This window comes from Apodemus sylvaticus, chromosome 9 (genome assembly GCF_947179515.1).
Source record: "Apodemus sylvaticus chromosome 9, mApoSyl1.1, whole genome shotgun sequence".
Taxonomy (NCBI): Eukaryota; Metazoa; Chordata; class Mammalia; order Rodentia; family Muridae; genus Apodemus; species Apodemus sylvaticus.
This window is the reverse complement of record NC_067480.1, coordinates 93,195,871-93,216,255: the sequence shown is the minus strand read 5'-3', so window position 1 is coordinate 93,216,255 and position 20,385 is coordinate 93,195,871. Positions and strand designations below refer to the sequence as shown.

Sequence of the window (20,385 nt, the reverse complement as noted above, 5' to 3'; positions counted from 1 at the left end):
AAAATCTCCCATTAGAAAGCAATACAGGGGATAAAGGGTTGTTTTAGTCCACAATTTGAGCTGCTTCCAACCAGAGCATTGGGAACATGAGTGGTCACACCGACTGCAACCTTCAGAGCAGATCCAAATGCATGCATGCTTGCTCTCATCTAGGTCTTCCTGTTCTTACACAGTTCAGGACACAGTGCCTTGGAAATCGTGCTGCCCACTTTCCATCTGGGTCTTCCCATATATTTTAAAGCAACCAAGACAAGCTCCCAGGCAAATGGCCTCAGGCTAACCTCATCTAGCCAATTATGTTTTAAGCTTACATTTAGAGTTTCATACATCAGTATTGTATTTACATCACTTCTACCTCTCTCTTTCCTCTCCAACTCCATGTTACCCTGACTCCCTCTAAACTTTACAACTTCTATAATTACTACTATTTTACATATATACTTATGTATAAATAAGTTCAATCTTAGTTGTATTTAGTGTTGCTTATACATGTGCATGCTCATTGCTGACCTCTTGGGATTAGATAACTTATCAGGGAGCCCATGGCTATAGGAGACTAATTTTCTTTCTTTCAGCAGACATTAATTGCAGGTGATATTTACACATTGGCTGTACTGTCTTTGTGCAGCTCTTAGATTGTGCTTGTAGAATGTTCTTGACTCTATTGTTGAGATTTCATGGAGACAGCTTCCCTGTCATACATAGAAGTCACATCCTGGTCATCTGCTGTGGTGTTCCCTGAACCTTACAGTACTTTTTCATTGATTTGTTTTCAATGATTTCCTGCCCAGGTTATTCAAGGTTGTGTCAAGTCGCTAATTAAAGCTAATCATCTACTTCTTTTCTCTTATACTTTCTCATCCCCTAAAGTACAAGGCTGAGTGGAAAATATCATTTGATATTTTCAACACAGATAAAATGTGAGAGGTTCCAGAAGTTCTCACTGATGGGGTCAGATGTCAGACAGGGAGAGCAGGTGTTGGAATCACTGATCAAGCTTATTAAACACTGAAGAATTTAATTCCCAGGAGTTCTGGAGACTCTGTGTGTCTTTCTATTTAATTAATTAACTAGTTAATTAAGAGGCAAGGTCTCAGGACTTAGCCTGGGCTGACCTTGAATTCCTAGCAATTCTAGATCATCTCCACCTTTGTCCAAACCCCAGTGCTGGGATTATAGACATGAGCCAGTATGCGCACATGAGATTGTCTCTGTTTGACATAAAAATAAAATAATTGTTTGACAGTTTCATGTTTTTATACAGGTGGCTTTATTGATTTCCTGTCCCACTTTCTCTTCTCATTCACTCCTTCCTCTCCCACTCATGTCTGTCTTCTCAACAAGTCCTCCTCCTTGTCTCATTTCTCCTTTTTGTCTGTCATAGTCAAGGTTCTTCTATTGTTGTGATGAAACACCACGACAAAAACCTCTTGGGTAGGAAGGGATGATTTGGCTTACATGTTATTGTTCATTGAAGGAAGCCAAGGCAGGAACTCAAATGACACAGGAACACGGAGGCAGGTACAATGGAGGAATCCTGCCAACTAGCTCATTACTCCTGTCTCTCTCAGCCTGCTTTGGTCCTAGAACCCAGGACCACCAACCTAGGGATGACCCTACCCACAATGGACTGGACCCTTCCTTATCAATCATTAGGAAAATGTCCGACAGCTGGATCTTAGGGAAGCATCTCAGTTGAGGTTCCCTCCTTTCAGATGACTCTACCTTGTGTCAAGTTGATATAAAACTAGCCAACACAGTGGCCTACCGAATTTAGAGGTTCTAGCCTGAGCGTGGGCAGAAGGTTATTTAGTGAATCATAAGCAACTTGTGGAGATACTACAGTACTGACAAAAAAAAAGACAGCCCCCCTCAGGGAGGCCTGGGGATTCGTGGGCTTCTCCCCCATTCCTGATGGAGTATAGAGGGGCCCAATCTTATACAGATATCCACAGATCCATTGTTTTCACGGTGTAGTGTAGATTATATTTAGAAGGTATCTTTTTGTTGTGCATTTTCCCAGCCCCTCACTCTTACATATTCTGTCCTGTCTCCCATGATTTTTACTGAGCTTTGGGGGAGGGGGGCTTGATATAGCTGTCTTACTCAGGGGCACATCACTCTGCTATTACTTATTTTTGGCACTTCAGACATGTCCAAGTCTGTATAAGCTTCTCTAATGACAACTAAGCACAGCAGTAATAAATAAGTATAAACATGAGTATTTTTAAGGATGTTTGACAACATGGCCATTTTGCAAAAGAGTAGTAAGTTCCCTACTGGGGCCTGGGACCTCCTCTAGCCATGGACTCTTGACTAGATTTATAGAAACAGACATTGGATTTTTTTTCCTATGCAGCATACCTCAAAACAGAAAGCAGTTGTTGACTCCTATAGCAGTTGTACCATTATTGCACCAATGGGTACATCTTACCTGTGAGGTCACTATCATAGTTCACAGCTGTGCTGATGTACTGATGACTTCTCTCCCTAGCAGTGTGCGTAGCATCTTCTGGCACAGCGAAGGCTGATCTGTAGGACAAATCATCAAATGCTCCTCAATTCTGATTTAATGTCAAGTGATTTCTTGAGTGACATTAAGGGGTGCGGGCCTGTGCCACACTGAGTTGCAAGATGCTAAGACACTGTCCATCACATGGTTGAAACAATTGTCTTTCAAGCCAGACAGACTGAGAATATTGCTTCTGTCAGTTGTTAGAAAGTTCACTGCTCTGGCCTTACCTACAGATTTTAAAGTCTACCACTTAGACTACTGGTGTACTTTCCTAACAGCTTTAAGTCTTGATTCTATTGTGCTAATAAGGCCAATGAGCACCATTGTGCTCTGTGGCATCCTGGACCTAGAGGACAGTTTTCAGAGGTGACCTCAGGGGTTATCTAGGTCTTAAGGTTAATCAATTTCATTGAAAGTATGAATACAAACACTCTCCAGCTCCGACTCAAGCAGATAAGTTTTAGTTTGAGTTTGAGATAAGTTTTTGTTTGAGTTTTAACTTTGATACTCACTAAGTAAATAGCCTGGGACTGCTCACATGTTCTTGGACACATAGTCATTAAATTGCTTAATCTGCAGAGGTGTGTGTTGGTGTCAATGTTATCCATAGCTAAGTGCCCAGTTTCAGTTTCTTTTACCTGGAGATGCTATTAAGGACATGAGGAATGAATGAGCTAATGTGTGAAAAGCTTGTAAGAAAGGCTTGCTAAATAAATCAACAGCCTCAGCAATGTTTTAGGGGCTGCTAAGAGGTGATTCAGAGGCCAAGAACACTTGCTGTTCTTCTAGAGGACCCCAGAGAGTCCATATCAGGTGACTCCAGTTCCTGATAAACCTCTTTCCAGCTTCCATAGGCACCAGGCATGCACATACAGCAAAAACAGACATATATGCAAGCAAATATCCATACACAAATAAAATAAAACTTTAAAAACATTAGATTTCTATTCATAAATCTAGTACACTTTAATAGTCATTTATAAAGTAACCTTTATAATCTAACTAACCCAGGCTTTAAAATATACTTAACAAATCAAGTGTTCATCATTTTTCTTATTTTTCTAAGGAAAAAAAAGCCAGAAAGAAAGAAACTACCTAAATAATTTTCATAATCTAAAACTATCACCCTATCAATATGGGGAGCTTGGGGTGTTAGCATAGAGATGTGAGAAGTAGATGCTATCCATTCTTGGGGTAGATGAAGGAGAAGAGGATCTGTGGAGAATATATAAGTGGCACAAGGAGCAGGGGTAGAGCTGGGGTGTAGCTCCATGTGGAGTACTTGATGAATGTGTGGGGTCTTGTCCTCCATCCCAGACACTGAAGAGTAAAGATCAAAAGCCCACTATCTTTGAGGATAATTATTAAGATGATTATCCAATTGAGATAAGGTACTATAGATTGAGAAGTTATGTGTATTCAATACACCATGATTCATGTAAACAGTAGCTTCTCAGACTAGTCTCTCAGGAAGAGATGGAAGGGCGACTCCTGGCAACTTTATTGTATCCTGTTTCCAAAACGCTAGGATTTACAATGCATGCTATTGTTGCAATGGGGTTTTGTAGTTCAAAGGAAGGACATGCTACCAGTTCTAGTGCTGTTTTCTAAAGATATGGGGACACGTAGTCTAATGAGTTTGGAGATTTAGACTTTAACTTCCTTCTTGCAATGTAAACAGATCCTGGTATGACTAGACAGATCATAGGACCTGTGACAACCAGCTGAGGTAGAAGATTATCTCTAGTGTTTATTGCAGCCTATGTGCTGGGAGAGGGACTCAGAGCATGAATAAACTTCTGAGATTGCCCATCTTGTGGACCTTTTGATAAACTGAGGAGACAGTTATCTGATGTTGAGATGCCTAGTGGGGAATGTCCAAAGGACTTGCCTGGAGGAATCTCCTTTAAAGGTCTTGCCAGGGATTCTGGGAAGATGAGAGTAAACCTTGACGGACAAGTGATATGCAGGCTGTCTCACAGTGTCCCGTGCAACTGAAATAATGGCTAATAAGGAAAATAAATAACATCTACCAAGCAGTGTCTATGCTTTAGGAGAATTCTGTCCTGCCTTTTGTCTTTAAATCACACAAAGGCCATATGCTAAATGCTTTTACCCAACCTCCACACTTGCCCCAACTGATCTACAAGGGCATCTTTATACTCCAAACAGATTATCAAACATAGAGAAACCTGACTCTCCACTGTGAGCATCTAGTGGCTTTCAGTAATAGAGGCAACTTCATTCTGTAGACTACTGGAAGACAAACACATTTTGAACAGCTCTCGGTGGACACATCACAATGATTGAAACACACTCCTCCATCATGTGCTCTCAGGCACCCCACAAAACAAATGATGCAGAGAAAGCCAGACGTTTTGACAAGCTTCCCTTTGACAATGGGAGCCAACAGCACTCCCAAATCCCCTCTGTTTTTCCACAGCATACTAATCCCAGAATTTATCGGTTTGAATAGATTCCCTGAAGAGTAACTCTTGACTTAAGCATTCAGCGCTCAATTCTTCAGGGGAAATTTCCATAGCCTGCATTAATAATCATAAGAATCCAGAAACAGTGTTACTTGGAGCACACACAAGGCTGTCCTGTTCTCTCACAGAGACAAGTTGTTAATGAACTGATAAAGTAGAACCCGGAAAAACATCAAAATTTACAGCATCTTCCTTGTCTTTGAGACATGTTTTCAACTGATGACTCTAATAATGCATCCTCGAAGCATTTACTGTGGTATTAAGCAGACAAGAAAAATACTGTCTCATTTAAATAGTAGGCCAGATGCAGGGTGGGCTCCTAGGACACAAGAGAAGGGCGGGAGCACACGGCCTGTGCTCAGAAGGGCCCTACAACAGATGTAATGCATGGCTGTCATCAATGTGCAATTCTTAATAGTTTTATTGCTTAGCTTGACTTTTTGTGAATTAAGATCTGACTTTTTGTGAATTAAGATAGAATAAATGAATGAATTATGCGGTTTAGCAGGGATAATAAGTTTGCCCACTATCCCTTTCCGCAATGTCAGCTTATAGTGTTTATGATGTGTCCTGAGCATTAGATTCTAGTGGACTGGCTTACATGGGTTTTCTCAAGGTTATAAAACTAAAAGTGCTCTCTCTCTCTCTCTCTCTCTCTCTCTCTCTCTCTCTGTGTGTGTGTGTGTGTATCTACCTATCATTTTATTTATCCATCCATTATATGTGTATGCATGATATCAAGCATTCAGTTCTATCTATTTAATTTAAACATCTATGTACTGCCAATCTTTATCTATCTATCTATCTATCTATCTATCTATCTATTCTCTATCTCTCATTTATCTATCTGTCCATCTATCTATCGTCTATCTATCATATATTATCTATCTATCTATCTATCTATCTATATCATCTATCTATGTAAACATCTATCTTTCATCTACCTATCATCTATCTGTCTATCCATCCATCCATCTTTAAATGTCCAGAGTCATTGTGAAAACACTGCATTTAGCCATTGCAAAACAATGAATAAGAGAGTAAGAGTACTAACACTCCCAGAAAGCCACACTTTCTGTTGGAACCAATGTAGGTGTGAGTGGAGGGGAGGCAATGGCTTCCTAAGAGAATGGATGGCCAAACATCCAGCCACAGTCTTTCCCATTCATGCCCCTTTTCTGGATTAGTCAACCACTCACAGAGACATTAATGACATGAAGAGAGGGAAGAGGGGGAAGGCAGTCCACTCTCCCCTTCTCCTTTCAGTCTGTTTCTTTAGACTCTCCCTCCAGAGCGAATGCAAATCATACCAAGTCGAGGGAGTTACGAAAGGACAGAGTCCTGTTCTTGACATTATGTTTCCTAATGGGACGTTTCCCCGATCTTCTGAGCAAGAGGCCTCCTGTGCATTCTTGCACTGGGCATTTTGAATTGCCTAACAGGCCCTGTTTGGGTAAACCAGATCTGTGTCTGCAGAGATCAACTGTGAAGTCGCTTCTTTCACATTCCCCTCATGCTGTGATTCCAGGTTTTCAGTTTGACCACACTTAGCTGTGAAAGTGAAATTGCCTCTGCCTTATCCTGGAAACAAATGACAGCTCTCTGCTGCTGCTGGGAGAGGAGGGGTCAGACCACCTGGTCACTGCCGCTTTTCACCTCCATTGAGGAAGAGCATCTGACCCTCCTGGGCTCCTCTAGTTACAGACCTGATGCATACAGTCACATTTGTGTGCGAGTTTTCTTGCATTCCTCCTGCCTGGGCTGACTTTGAGAAGCAATATATACTCTATTCTCTACTGAGCCCCTGATTTCAGGCTATTGGGTTTACCATAGCAGTGACTGCTTTATTTGTGAAAATTTAATTTAAGAAAAAAACAAGTTATGTACTCACATGTACCAAATGAATGAGAGACACGGGAGTTTAGAATGAAAGGTGAAGACCTCTAGCTCCTGCCTTCAGTTCACTCTGAGGACAGTAACCGCCTAAACAACCCTATGGATGAATTGGTGGCATCAAGAAACAAAGAAGTAGTGACCCCCAAACAACTGCCCCTTAAACTCCAGTATTTCAGGAATGAGAGGAACAAACACAGTCTGGATTATCCTAGGATATTCGTTACTTTGAAAGAAATGGCTGAGCCAATGTGTGCTGTCAACATGGGTACAGCCATGTCAAGGACTCAACCCCTCCGGCCATAGGTGCGGAAAAGCCGTCCATGGTGAGGTCAGAGAAATGGCAAAGCCTTCTTCTGGTCCATGTCTAAATCTTTTTATTATTTTTAATTTTTTAATATTTAAAATTTTACAGTCCATTCGTTATCCCCCTCCTGGTCCACACTCCAACAGTTTCTCATCCCATTCCTCCCCCCCCATCTCCAAGAGGATGTCCCCCCCCCCTTCCACTGCACTTCACCCTGCCAAGCCTCCCCACTCCCTGGGGTCTCAAGTCTCTTGAGGGTTAGTTGTGTCTTCTCTGACCGAGTCCAGACCCGCAGTCCTCTGCTGTGTATGTGCTGGGTGCCTCATATCAGCTGGTGTATGCTGCTTGGTTGTTGACTCAGTGTCTGAGAGATTTCTGGGGTACAGGTTAGTTGAGACTGCTGGTCTTCCTATGGGGTCACCCTCCTCCTCAACTTCTTCCAGCCTTTCCCTAATTCAACCACATGGGTCCCCGACTTCAATCTATTGGTTGGGCAGACAACGTATCTGCATCAGACTCTTTCAGCTTCTTGTTGGGCCTCTCGGAGGGCAGCCATGCTAGGCTCCTGTCTGTAAGCACACCATCAGTAATAGTGTCATCATTACATCAGTACAGTGTCAGGCCTTGGAGCCTCCCCTTGAGCTGGATCCCAATTGGGCCGGTTGCCGGACCTCTATTCCCTCAGTCTCTTCTCCATTTTTGTCCCTGCCATTCTTTCAGTCAGGAACAATTCTGGGTCAGAGTTTTCACTGTGGGATAGCAACCCCACCCCTCCACTTGATGCCCTGTCTTTCTACTGGAGGTGGGCTCCACAAGTTCCCCCTCCCCACTGTAATGCATTTCATCTAAGGTCTCTCTCTACCTTTGAGTCCTGAGTGTACCTCCCACCCCCACACCTCCTACCTCCCAAGGTTGCCCATTTCCATCCATTCTGCTGGCCATCAGGGCTTCACTCCTGTTCCCTTGTCCCCAATACCTGATCCTGTTTCCCTTTTCCCCTCCCCTCTCCTACCCATGTCCCTCCCTCCCTCTGCCTCCCTGCCCCCTGTGATTGCTTAATAGTGTGTGAAGAAAATGTTTACCACAGCTACTTCCAGATCTGATACAGAGACTATCCCTACGGAGGTTAGATAACCCTGGCTCCGTGTTCAGCTAATGTGATAACCCTGCCTCTTTGTTTAGCTGTGTGTAATAGCCTGCCCTCCAAATTCAGCTGTATGCAATGACCCTGCTTCTGCATCCAGCTGTATATGATAACTGTGCCAGGCTTCAGGTATACTGTGACTCTCATCAAGAGCCTAGCTCACCTGAGCCTAAATTTTTTTTTTCCTATATATTTTCCAACTTTTCATCCCTTGATGCCCCACTTAGGTCAGTATCTAAGGCCGTGTGTGCAGAGTGAGGTACATTATGAAGAGAAAGAATGGAGAGAAAATAAGAGCAGGGATTGGTTAAGAGTGATGGAAATCGTGGAGGAGGGGATATGAGTAGAAGGGTGGAGCATTGAGATACTTCTAGGAGCTTAAAGATTATGAAAGCTATTGGGAATTATGACTGTGAACATATGGGGGACTTGAGAGACGGCACAGGGGGGTTTCCAGCTTGTTTTTAATGTCAATTCGACACTAGCTAAAGTCAATCAACTGAAAGAAAGGAACCTCAATTAAGAGATTGCCTCCCTATGATTTGACTGTGGGTATGCAAGCCCGCAGGACATTTTCTTAACTAGTGATTGATGGGTGCTTCCAGCCGGGACTGGATTCTGTAAGAAAGCAAGTTGATTAAGGCAGGATGAACAAGTCAGTCAACGGCACCCCCTCCATGTTCCTGCCCGGATTGGATTCCTGCCTTGGCTTCTCTCTGGAGGTGATTCAGGATATGCAAGTTAAACAAACACTTTCCTCCACAAGGTGCTTTGGTTGTGGTGTCTTGTCACGCAGTAGTAATTCTAACCAAGACAACAGTTCTGAGCATGCGCTGCTCTAACAGAGGACCTGAGTTTGGTTCCCAGCATTGCTGTAGGGTGGCCGGCAACCACCTGTGACTCCAGTTCCAGGGGATCTGACATCTTCTAAAGTAAATGGGCATTTGTACTCATGTGCATCCTCCACAATATGGACACATAATTAAAAAATAATAATAGTAAGTCTTAGAAAAGAAGTGTTTAGGATGGGGGAGAAGGAAAGGGAACAAGAATGAAGGAAAAATAGGCGTAAAATAGCAGAGAGAAGTCTCTAGAGTGAGCGCTGAAACACACACCCATCAAACCTAATCAAGAGATATAAAAACTGAAACAATTAAACAGTTATGCAGGAGTGAAGATTTAAAAAAAGAAATGAGTGAAAAAAAATAAAAAGGAGAGGAGAGCAGCGCCTTGGAGGTCCCGAGGATCTGAGTCTTGCTTGTGTTGGAAGTCGCGACAGACCCGGGCACTCCCACGTCATTAGCTTCTAGCCGCCTTACAAGCCTCTCCAGTTGCAGCCTCCGGATCCATCTCCTCACCGCCTCGGCTTCTAGGACCAGCACCATCTTCACCATCAGCCCCAGATCAGCCATGACCTCTCAGATTCGTCAGAATTATTCCACCTAAGTGGAAGCTGCCGTGAACTGCCCGTCCAACTTGCACCTGCGGGCCTCCTACACCTACCTCTCTCTGGGCTTCTTTTTTTAATCATGATGACATGGCTTTGGAGGGCGTAGGCCACTTCTTCTGCAAATTGGCCAAAGAGAAGAGCGAGGGCGCCCAAGCATCTCCTCAAGTTACAGACGGACCATGGGGGCCGTGCACTCTTCCAGGATGTGCAGAAGCCATCTCAAGATGAACGGGGTAAAACCCAGGAGGCCATGGGAGCTGTCTTGGCCCTGGAGAAGACCCTGAACCAGGCCTCCTTGGATCTGCATGCCCTGGGTTCTTCCTGCCGCACAGACCCTCATCTCTGTGACTTCTCGGAAAGCTACTTCCTGGATAAGGAGGTGAAGCTCATTAAGAAGATGGGCAACCACCTGAACAACCTCCGCAGGGTGGCCGGGCCACAACCAGCGCAGACTGGCGAACCCTAGGCATCTCTGGGCGAGTATCTCTTTGAGCGCCTCACTCTCAAGCACAACTAGGAGGCCTCAGGGCCTTTCAAGGGGCTCCCTCCTCTGCTCTGCACCAGCCTGCCTCAGGACCTCCCACCCTAGAGCCTCTTCCAAGTCTCGGACCAAGTAAAAATAAAGCTTTTCTTGAAACAGTGGTGGGGGGGGAGGGAAGGAAAGAAAGAAAAAGAAAATGGATTCTGTTACAAGCCAATGTCTCTCGGCTGCTAATAACTTCAGACAATGCTCCCTTAGCTGTTTGTGGATTTACTTCTGCTGGGAAGTGTATCCTGTTCAGATCTGTTTGATTAGATTAGTTGTGGCATCTCTGTAGAGATGAAGGTTAAACTTCAGTTGGTGGCAAAGGGAATCAGCCCCCCTGTAGGAGTGTTCTAGTTCTTACATGGGGTGTCACCACACGGGCAGAAGATGTTTCCTGAGTGTGCTGGGTGGTCCCTTGTTTCCTAGGTAGATTTCTGTGTCTGAGGTGCTATGCACCAGGTATTTTTATTTGTCCAGACTCAGGCTGCTTGTGTCTATGATCTTAGCTTGCAACAGTTCAGGAGAATGTATAAAAGAAGACCATATATAGTTACATGCTTTTGTTACAATCAATTTGTAGTTAGCATGTGTGTGGAGGTCAGAAGATAATTTGCAAAGCACGTGTGTGGAGGTCAGAAGATAATTTGCAAGAATCGTCTCTCTCCTCTTACAGCATGGGTTCCTAGGGATTGAATGCAGGTGGTCAGGTTTAGAGGCGAGTTCCTTAACACTGACTTGTTTTGCTGGCCCTGAGCCATATTTTTTTAAAGCCAATAGAAAAAATAAACCAACTCTGTGAAACCTCTTTACTCAGGGCACTCTTCAGTAAGTCTTCTTCCAAAAGACCCCATCTCCTAATATCATAACTTTGAGTGCTAGAATTTTAACATAAAAATATGGTTGGAGGCAGACACAGCCTATGAAGGGCTGTCTTACCCAGTTACTTCATAAACTCAGACTATAGAACATTGACTTTGACATAGCTCATACAGTGTCAAGGAAGCCTCTCAAATAAGAGAGAGCTGCATGGTGGTTTGGATGAAAGTGGCTCCCACAGGTTTGTAGGTTTGAATGCTTGGTCTGTAGTTGGTGGAACTGTTTAGGAAGGCTTAGGAGGCATGGCCTTCTTGAAAGAGGTGCGTCACTGGGGTGTGAGGCTTCAATACAGACGTGCAGTTTTAAATACTCTTTCTGACTCCTGCTTATGGACCAAGATGTAAGCTCTTAACTATTGCTAGAGCATCATGTCTTCCCACTCCCATTTTCTCCACAATGATGCTCATGGACTCTAGCCCTCTGAAACCCTAAATCCCAAGTTAAATGCTTTATTTTATAACTTGCCTTCGCCATGGTATTTTATCATAGCAATAAATAAATAACTAAGACAAGCTGGAAAGAATGTCTAATGTCTCAAGTCACAATAATAATACAAATGAAAAGCTAGGCAGTGGTGGTGCATGCCTTTAATCCTAGCACTTGGGAGGCAGAGGCAGGTGGATTTCTGAGTTCGAGGCTAGCATGGTCTAGAGAGTGAATTCCAGGACAGCCAGGGCTACACAGAGAAACCCTGTCTCGAAAAAAAGAAAGAAAGAAAGAAAGAAAGAAAGAAAGAAAGAAAGAAAGAAAGAATACTGCTAAAATAAAGTACTAAAAACAACCAAGCAAGCAAACAAATGAAAACAAAAGTACATAGAATGAAATAAAAGCATAAATAAATAAATAAACAAATACTGTTGGAGGTGCTCCTTCTGGGTCCCTGAAACTTAAGACCCTCTGGCTATACAAACAGAGGCTTCTGTGTCTTGCTTGTGGTCTATGCTGCTGCTGAGCCTGTATTAGGCAAATTGTGTGTTGTCCACCAGGGCTAGCCCCACTTTAGTAGCTTCCCTTCCTTGTGTGCCAGCGCCCTCTGCTGGCCAAATATAGTATTGTAGCCTCTCAGTAGGACCAGTTCTCTGAGTTCCCGGACACACCTGGGGCATGGGGCTGCTAATGTTCTGGTGGGAATGTAGGAAGTGATCACAGCACTGAAATCAGTCAGCAAAGGATCAGACATTGTATTTTAAAATTTAAAAATTTTTCTCAGACTATAATATAATTGCATCATTTTCTCTTATCAACCCCCTTCTATATACCCACTTGCTCTCTTTTAAATTTATTCTCTTTTTCTTTAATTGTTGTTGTTGTGGTGGTGTGTATTTCTACACACATGAATACTACCTGCCCAGTCTGTATAATGCTACCCTATATGTTTTCAAGGCTGAGCATTTTTATTGGATCATTAAACAACTGTCACTTTACTAAGCCAGCAAAATCCCAAAGTACATTCTAAGTATTTGCCCTTAGACCCACAGGCAAGTGTAATCCTGACCCCTCATTAATACAACTTCTCTTTGAAGTGAACACAGGCCATTTCAGAAAACCACAACCAATCAAAATGCAGAGTTGTGGACTTCTGCCCCCAGTGGATACATTTATAACACAACTCTTGTACCTAAGGCTCAGGGATCATTGGGTAAAATGGGGGAAGAAAGATCTTAAGAGAATCAGGAACAGGAAGCTTACTGTGAGCTTGGATCGCTTAGAAATGTGAGAAGCTACACCCACGAGGTCTTACCAACATAACTTCCTAAACATGACCTAAACATGGATGACCTAAAAAAGTGAGGGGGAGGGCAGTTCACAAGGTCCCAGCCCTGCATGAAGAACTGCAGGCACCTAAGGAATCCTGAGGTTCCTTAACATTGTGCTGTTAAGATGTCCTGAATATTAATCACATGCTGTAGGGATGCAGTAGACTGTTCAGGGAGTTCTGCTCTAGAGCAGTGAGTGGCCGTAGCTGCGGAAATTGACCCAGGTTTCTGGCAGTCAAGCCCAGGGTTTCTTCCCCTAGGTGAGATCTGCTGTTAGCCACTAAGGCGGGCTACCTGGCCCCAGGCACATCCCTTCCGAGCTGAGGCTTCTGCTCTCTGCACGATCTCATTTGCCAGGATTCTGTCCACCTCTCTTCATAGCTGCTTCGAGGGGTGCCTCTCATTCTAGGGTCAGGTCAAGTTCAATTCAGACTCTCCGACTTGTGGGTGTTCCCTTATTTTAGTTCCTCGGTGCATCTCAGTCCTAAAGCATAGGTTCCCTTCAGAATGGCGCTCACCTTTTCCCTCTGGGTCATACAGAGTAAGGAAATAGGATACTTTCTCACCGAAATCCTTCTGCTAGATGGAAGCTACCGGACGAATACCAACCACAAAATCAGATGCCTGCCTATTTGCAATTAGACTTGAGGGTTATTGATCTGGGCTTACTCTGAGGATAGGACTGCCAGGCTCTTCTCACCAGGACCACCTTCCTTGGGTTTCAGGGCAGGCTTCTGTCTGTCACCCACAGCCAAGCTGCCTGTCTCATCTCATTCGCCCTGTGTTCAGCCCAGCCCACCTTTTATAATGGACCATCTGCTGTTTTCTCGGTGATTTCCAAGTACCCTATTGTTACCTTTGGGAATGAATAGAGTCTGTCTTTCTTTTACTGTGACTTCCACTTTAATGGGTCTGTGGAGGTAGGTAGTATCTTGTCTGCCATCTTATTTGGGATTGGGTTTCATTCCTTTTTTTTCCCCCAGGTGGAAGAAATGTCACAACGTCACTCTTGTGGCTCATAAGTGCTGCCGCCATCCTTTCCAGCTCTGTGACCTCATCTTTCCCCCGCCGTTGTGGTTGGTAATTGTCTATGGATGGTTCTTAATTTTAAATCTGTGTCTTGAACTTTATACCTTTCGTGGTTACTTATGAAATCCCTCCCCTGTCCAGATATGAAAGGCAGATTCTTTACCTTATAAAAGTTTTATAGTTCTGCCCTTTGTGTTAAGTCTTTAATCTGATTGGAATGATATTTTTATATAGTATGGCATAAGAATCCAGTTTCCTGTGTACTTTATGAATGACTGATCCTCCCATTGTTTCTTTACTGTGCAATTTATTAAATACTTTCTCCTTTCCCCTCTGATCTGGCACTGTTTCTGTGGTCAATTCAGTTCCTCAGACATGTCTGTCCTGGGCTCTAAGTTCCCTCTAGTGATCAACATGTCTGTGCTTGTTCCAATTCTAGCTCACTTTAATTTTAATCTAATTAATTTCATGATGAATCTCCATGTCTTGTAGAACCAATTTACCCACCTGCTCTTCCTTTAGTGATTTGCTTTTCCATAGAAATTAGATTTTTTTTTTTTAAGACTTAGGAAAGTGCTGTTTGGATTGTGACTGTAATTGCAGTTTGTCCATTTGCAAAGATGATTTATAAATATTGTTTTCCTATGTAATCATATATATTTTCCTTTACATTTAAAATAAAAATCTATAATTTCCTTCCTAGTGTTTTTGCATGTTTTGATTTTTATGTATATAATTATATCTTTGTTGCTATTGAAAATGTCATTACAAACCCTTTCTCTTATGGCCTGTGAAAAGCAACTGACTATTTAGTATTGGCTTAGAGTTCTCTTTGTATATTACATTTTTCTGCATTTCCTACGAAGATAATTAAGTACTATTTAGAAGGCATGATAAATTTGTTTCTTCCTGGTCTCTCTCATAATATTGAATAAATTGATGACAGACCCCCCCATACACAAGTATCTCAGGTTGTCCTTAAATTAACTATTTAGCTAAACATGACCTTGAATTTCAGATCCTTCTGTGTTTACCACCAGAGTGCTGGGATTACAGGTGTGCACCGCCCACTACAGTTTATGTAGTGTTGGGAATTGAACCCTGGTCTTCATGAACATGAGGTCAGCAATCTACCAGCTAAGCTACAGCCCTTTGCTTCCCATCTTAGAGAAAGAGAATTATTTCAATATTCCACAATAACGTTTCCTTTTGTATATTCTATGAATAGCTCTGTCACATGACTAAATGTCGGAAATAAAACCACTTCCAAATGAGGTAATCTTAATTCATAATTAATTAATTAAATTACTTATTTTTTTGTTTTTCAAGACAGGGTTTCTCTGTGTAGCCCTGGCTGTCCTGGAACTCACCCTGTAGACCAGGCTGGCCTCGAACTCAGAAATCTGCCTGCCTCTGCCTCCCAAGTGCTGGGATTAAAGGGGTACGCCACCACTGCCCAGCATTAGCTCATATTTTAAAAAGGTTCCTGGTGTGTTGTTTACATCCCGTCAGGCCTACTGTGACGCAGAACCTGGGGGCAGGAGTATACTGCAGGGGGGACCGCTCACCTCACTGCAGCTGGGAGCAACGGAGCCTGAATGGGGCCAGGAGACCAACAACACTTTCTTTTCTCTATTCTTTGTTTACATTCCAAAAGCGTTCCCTTTTCCCAGTTTCCCCCTCCCCATATGTCCCATAAGCCCTCTTCTCTCCACCCATTCTCCAACCATATCCCCTCCCTTTTCTCTGTCCTGGTACTCCCCTACAATGCTGGATTAAGCCTTTCCAGGACCAGGGCCCTCTCCTTCCTTCTTCATGGGAATCATTTGATATGCTAATTGTCTCTTGGGTGTTCAGAGCTTCTGGGCTAATATCCACTTATCAGTGACTGTATTCCAAGTGTGTTCTTTTGTGACTGGGTTACCTCACTTAGGATGATATTTTCCAGTTCCAACCATTTGCCTAAAAATTTAATGAATTCATTGTTTTTAATTGCTGAATAGTACTCCATTGTGTAAATATGCCACATTTTCTGTATCTATTCTTCCATTGAGGTTCTTTCCAACTTCTGGCTATTATAAATAAGGCTGCTATGAACATAGTGGAGCATGTGTCCTTATTGCATGCTGGGGAATCCTCTGGGTATATGCCCAGGAGTGGTATAGCTGGGTCCTCCGGGAGGGTCATGCCCAGTTTTCTGAGGAACTGCCAGACTGATTTCCACAGTGGTTGCACCATCTTGCAATCCCACCAGCAGTGGAGGAGTGTTCCTCTTTCTCTGCATCCTCGCCAATACTTGCTGTCTTCTGAGTTTTTAACCTTAGCCATTATGACTGGCTTGTTTTGATTTGCATTTCCCTAATGAGTAATGATGTTGAACATTTCTTAAGGTGCTTCTCAGTCATCCGAAGTTCTTCAGGTGAAAATTCTTTGTTTAGCTCTGTACCCCATTTTTAAATAGGGTTATTTGGTTGCCTGTGGTCTAACTTCTTGACTTCGTTGTATGTATTGGATATTAGCCCTCTGTTGGATGTAGGGTCGGTGAAAATCTTTTCCCAGTTTGTTGGTTGCCATTTTGTCCTTTTAATGGTGTCCGTTGCCTTACAGAAGCTTTGTAATTTTATGAGGTCCCATTTGTCAATTCTTGATCTTAGAGCATAAGCTATTGGTGTTCTGTTCAGGAACTTTTCCCCTGTGCCCATGTCTTCTAGGGTCTTCCCCAGTTTCTTTTCTGTTAGTTTCAGTGTGTCTGGTTTTACATGGAGGTCCTTGATCCACTTGGAGTTGAGCTTAGTACAAGGAGATAAGAATGGATTGATTCACATTCTTTTGCATGCTTACCTACAGTTGAACCAGCACCATGTATTGAAAAGGCTATCTTTTTCCCACTGGATGTTTTCAGCTACTTTGTCGAAGATCAAGTGACCATAGGTGTGTGGGTTTATTTCTGGGTCTTCGATCCTAGTCCATTGGTCCACTTGCCTGTCACTGTACCAATACCATGCAGTTTTTAACACTATTGGTCGGTAGTATTGCTTGAAGTCCGGGATACTGATTCCCCCAGAAGTTCTTTTACTGTTGAGAATAGTTTTGCTATCCTGGGTATTTTGTTATTCCTGATAAATTTGAGAATTGCTTTTTCTAATTCTATGAAGAACTGAGTTGGGATTTTGATGGGGATTGTGTTGAATCTGTATATTGCTTTTGGCAAGATGGCCATTTTAACTATATTAATCCTGCCAATCCACGAGCATGGAAGATTTTTCCATTTTCTGAGGTCTTCTTCCATTTCCTTCTTCAGAGACTTGAAGTTCTTCTCATACAGACCTTTTATTTGTTTGGTTAGAGTCACACCAAGATACTTTATATTATTTGTGGCTATTGTGAAGGGTGTCATTTCCCTAACTTCTTTCTCAGCCTGCTTATCCTTTGAGTATAGGAAGGCAACTGATTTGCTTGAATTGATTTTGTAACCTGCCACTTTGCTGAAGTTGTTTATCAGTTGTAAGAGTTCTCTGGTGGAGCTTTTTGGGTCACTTAAGCAGACTATCATATTATCTGTAAAGAGTGATAGTTTGACTTCTTCCTTTCCAATGTGTATCCCTTTGACCTCCTTATGTTGTCTAATTGCTCTAGCTCGAACTTCGAGTACTATATTGAAAAGATATGGAGAGAGAGAGAGCAGCCTTGTCTAGTCCCTGATTTTAGTGGGATTGCTTCAAGTTTCTCCTCATTTAGTTTGATGTTGGCTACTGGCTTGCTGTATATTAATTTAACTATGTTTACGTATGGGCCTTGAATTCCTGTTCTATCCAAGACTTTTAGCATGAAAGGATGCTGAATTTTGTCAAATGCTTTTTCAGCATCTAATGAAATGATCATGTGGTTTTTTTCTTTGAGTTTGTTTATGTAGTGGATTTCATTGATGGATTTCCTTATAATGAACCATCCCTGCATCCCTGGGATGAAGCCTACTTGATCGTGGTGGATGATCGTTTTGATGTGTTCTTGGATTCTGTTGGCAAGAATTTTATTTAGTATTTTTGCATCGATATTCATAAAGGAAATTGGCCTGAAGTTCTCTTTCTTTGTTGGATCTTTATGTGGTTTTGGTGTCAGCATAATTGTGGCTTCATAGAATGAGTTGGGTAGTATTCCTTCTGTTTTTATTTTATGGAATAATTTGAAGAGTATTGGTGTTAGTTTTTCTTTAAATGTCTAAGAGAATTCTGCATAAAGCCATCTGGTCCCGGGCTTTTTTGGGTTGGGAGACCTTCTATGACCCCTTCTATTTCTTGAGGGGTTATGGGACAGTTTAGATGATCTATTTGATCCTGATTTAATTTTGGTACTTGGTATCTTTCTAGGAAACTGTCCATTTCCTCCAGATTCTCCAGTTGTGTTGAGTATAGGCTTTTGTAGTAGGATCTGATGATTTTTTGAATTTCCTCAGTTTCTGTTGTTAAATCCCCCTTTTCATTTCTAATTTTGTTAATTTGGATATTGTCTCTGTGCCCTTTGGTTAGTCTGGCTAAGAGTTTATCTATCTTGTTGATTTTCTCAAAGAACCAGCTCCTGGTTTTGTTGATTCTTTGTATGGTTCTCTTTATTTCCACTTGATTGATGTCAGCCCTGAGTTTGATGATTTCCTGCCTTCTACTCCTCCTAGGTGAATTAGCTTCTTTTTGTTCTAGAGCTTTCACGTGTGCCATTAAGCTGCTAGTGTATGCTCTCTCCCATTTCTTTTTGGAGGCACTCAGGGCTATGGGTTTTCCTCTTAGCACTTCTTTCATTGTATCCCATAGATTTGGGTACATTGTGCCTTCATTTTCATTAAATTGTAAAAAGTCTTTGATTTCTTTATTTCTTCTTTGGTCAAGGTATCATTGAGTAGAGTATTGTTCAGCTTCCACGTGTATGTGGGCTTTCTGTTGTTTGTGTTGCTATTGAAGACCACTCTTGTTCCTAGTGATCTGATAGGAGGCATGGGATTAATTTGATCTTCTTATATTTGTTGAAGTCTGCCTTTTGACCAATTATATTGTCAATTTGGAGAAGGTACCATGAGGTGCTGAGAAAAAGGTATATTCTTTTGCTTTAGGGTGAAATGTTCTATAAATATCAGTTAAATCCAATTGGTCCAAAGCTTCAATTAGTTTTACTGTGTCCCTGTTTCATTTCTGTTTTCCTGATTGGTCCATTGAGGAGAGTGGAGTGTTGAAGTCCCCCACATTTACTGTGTTAGGTGCAATTTGTGCTTTGAGTTTTGTGTAAAGTTTCTTTTATGAATGTAGGTGCCCTTGCATTTGGCGCTTAGATGTTCATAATTGAGAGTTCTTCTTGATGTATTTTCCCTTTGACCAGCAAGAAGTGTCCTTCCGAGTCTCTTTTGATGACTTTAGGATGAAAGTCAGTTTTATCTTATATTAGAATGGCTACTCTGGCTCGTTTCCTGAGACCAGTTGCTTGTAAAATCATCTTCCAGCCTTTCACTCTAAGGTAGTGTTTGTCTTTGACACTGAGGTATGTTTCCTGTATGCAGCAAAAGGTAGGGTCCTGTTTATGTATCCAGTCTGTTAGTCTATGTCTTTTTATTGGGGAATTGAGTCCATTGATGTTAAGAGATATTAAGGAATAGTGATTATCAATTCATTTCAATTTTGATGTTATTTTTTATATTTGATTGGTTACCTTCTTTTGCGTTTGATGAAAGAAGGTTACTATCTTGCTTTTTCCAGGGTGTAGTTTCCCTGCTTGTATTGGTGTTTTCCCTCTATTATCCTTTATAGGGCTGGGTTTGTGGAAAGGTATTGTGTACATTTGGTTTTGTCATGGAATATCTTAGTTTCTCCATCTATGGTAATTGAGATTTTTGCTGGGTATAGTAGTTTTGGCTGGCATTTGTGTTCTCTTAGAGTCTGCATGAGATCTGCCCAGGATCTTCTAGCATTTATGGTCTCTGGTGAGAAGTCTGGTGAGTAGTTCTGATAGGTCTTCTTTTATATGTTACTTGGCTTTTTTTCTCTTACCACCTTTAATATTCTTTCTTTGTTTAGTACATTTGGGGTTTTGATTATTATGTGATGGGAGGTATTTCTGTTCTGGTCCAGTCTGTTTGGAGTTCTGTAGGCTTCTTGTATATTCATGGGCATCTCTCTCTTTAGGTTAGGGAAGTTTTCTTCCATAATTTTGTTGAAGATATTTGCTGGCCCTTTCAGTTGTGAATCTTCACTCTCATCTATGCCTATAATCCTTAGGTTTGGTCTTCTCATTGTGTCCTGGATTTCCTGGATTTTTTTGGGTTACAAGCTTTTTGCATTTTGCATTTTCTTTGACTATTGAGTCCATGGTTTCTATGGTATCTTCAGCATCTGAGATTCTTTCTTCTATCTCTTGTAT

The 20,385-nt window shown here is 42.1% G+C and overlaps 1 pseudogene; it reads left to right on the top strand.

Moving 5' to 3' along the window:
* The first annotated feature begins 9,758 nt into the window (after positions 1–9,758).
* LOC127692998 (ferritin light chain 1-like) lies at positions 9,759–10,315 on the top strand (annotated as a pseudogene).
* Positions 10,316–20,385: the final 10,070 nt, after the last annotated feature.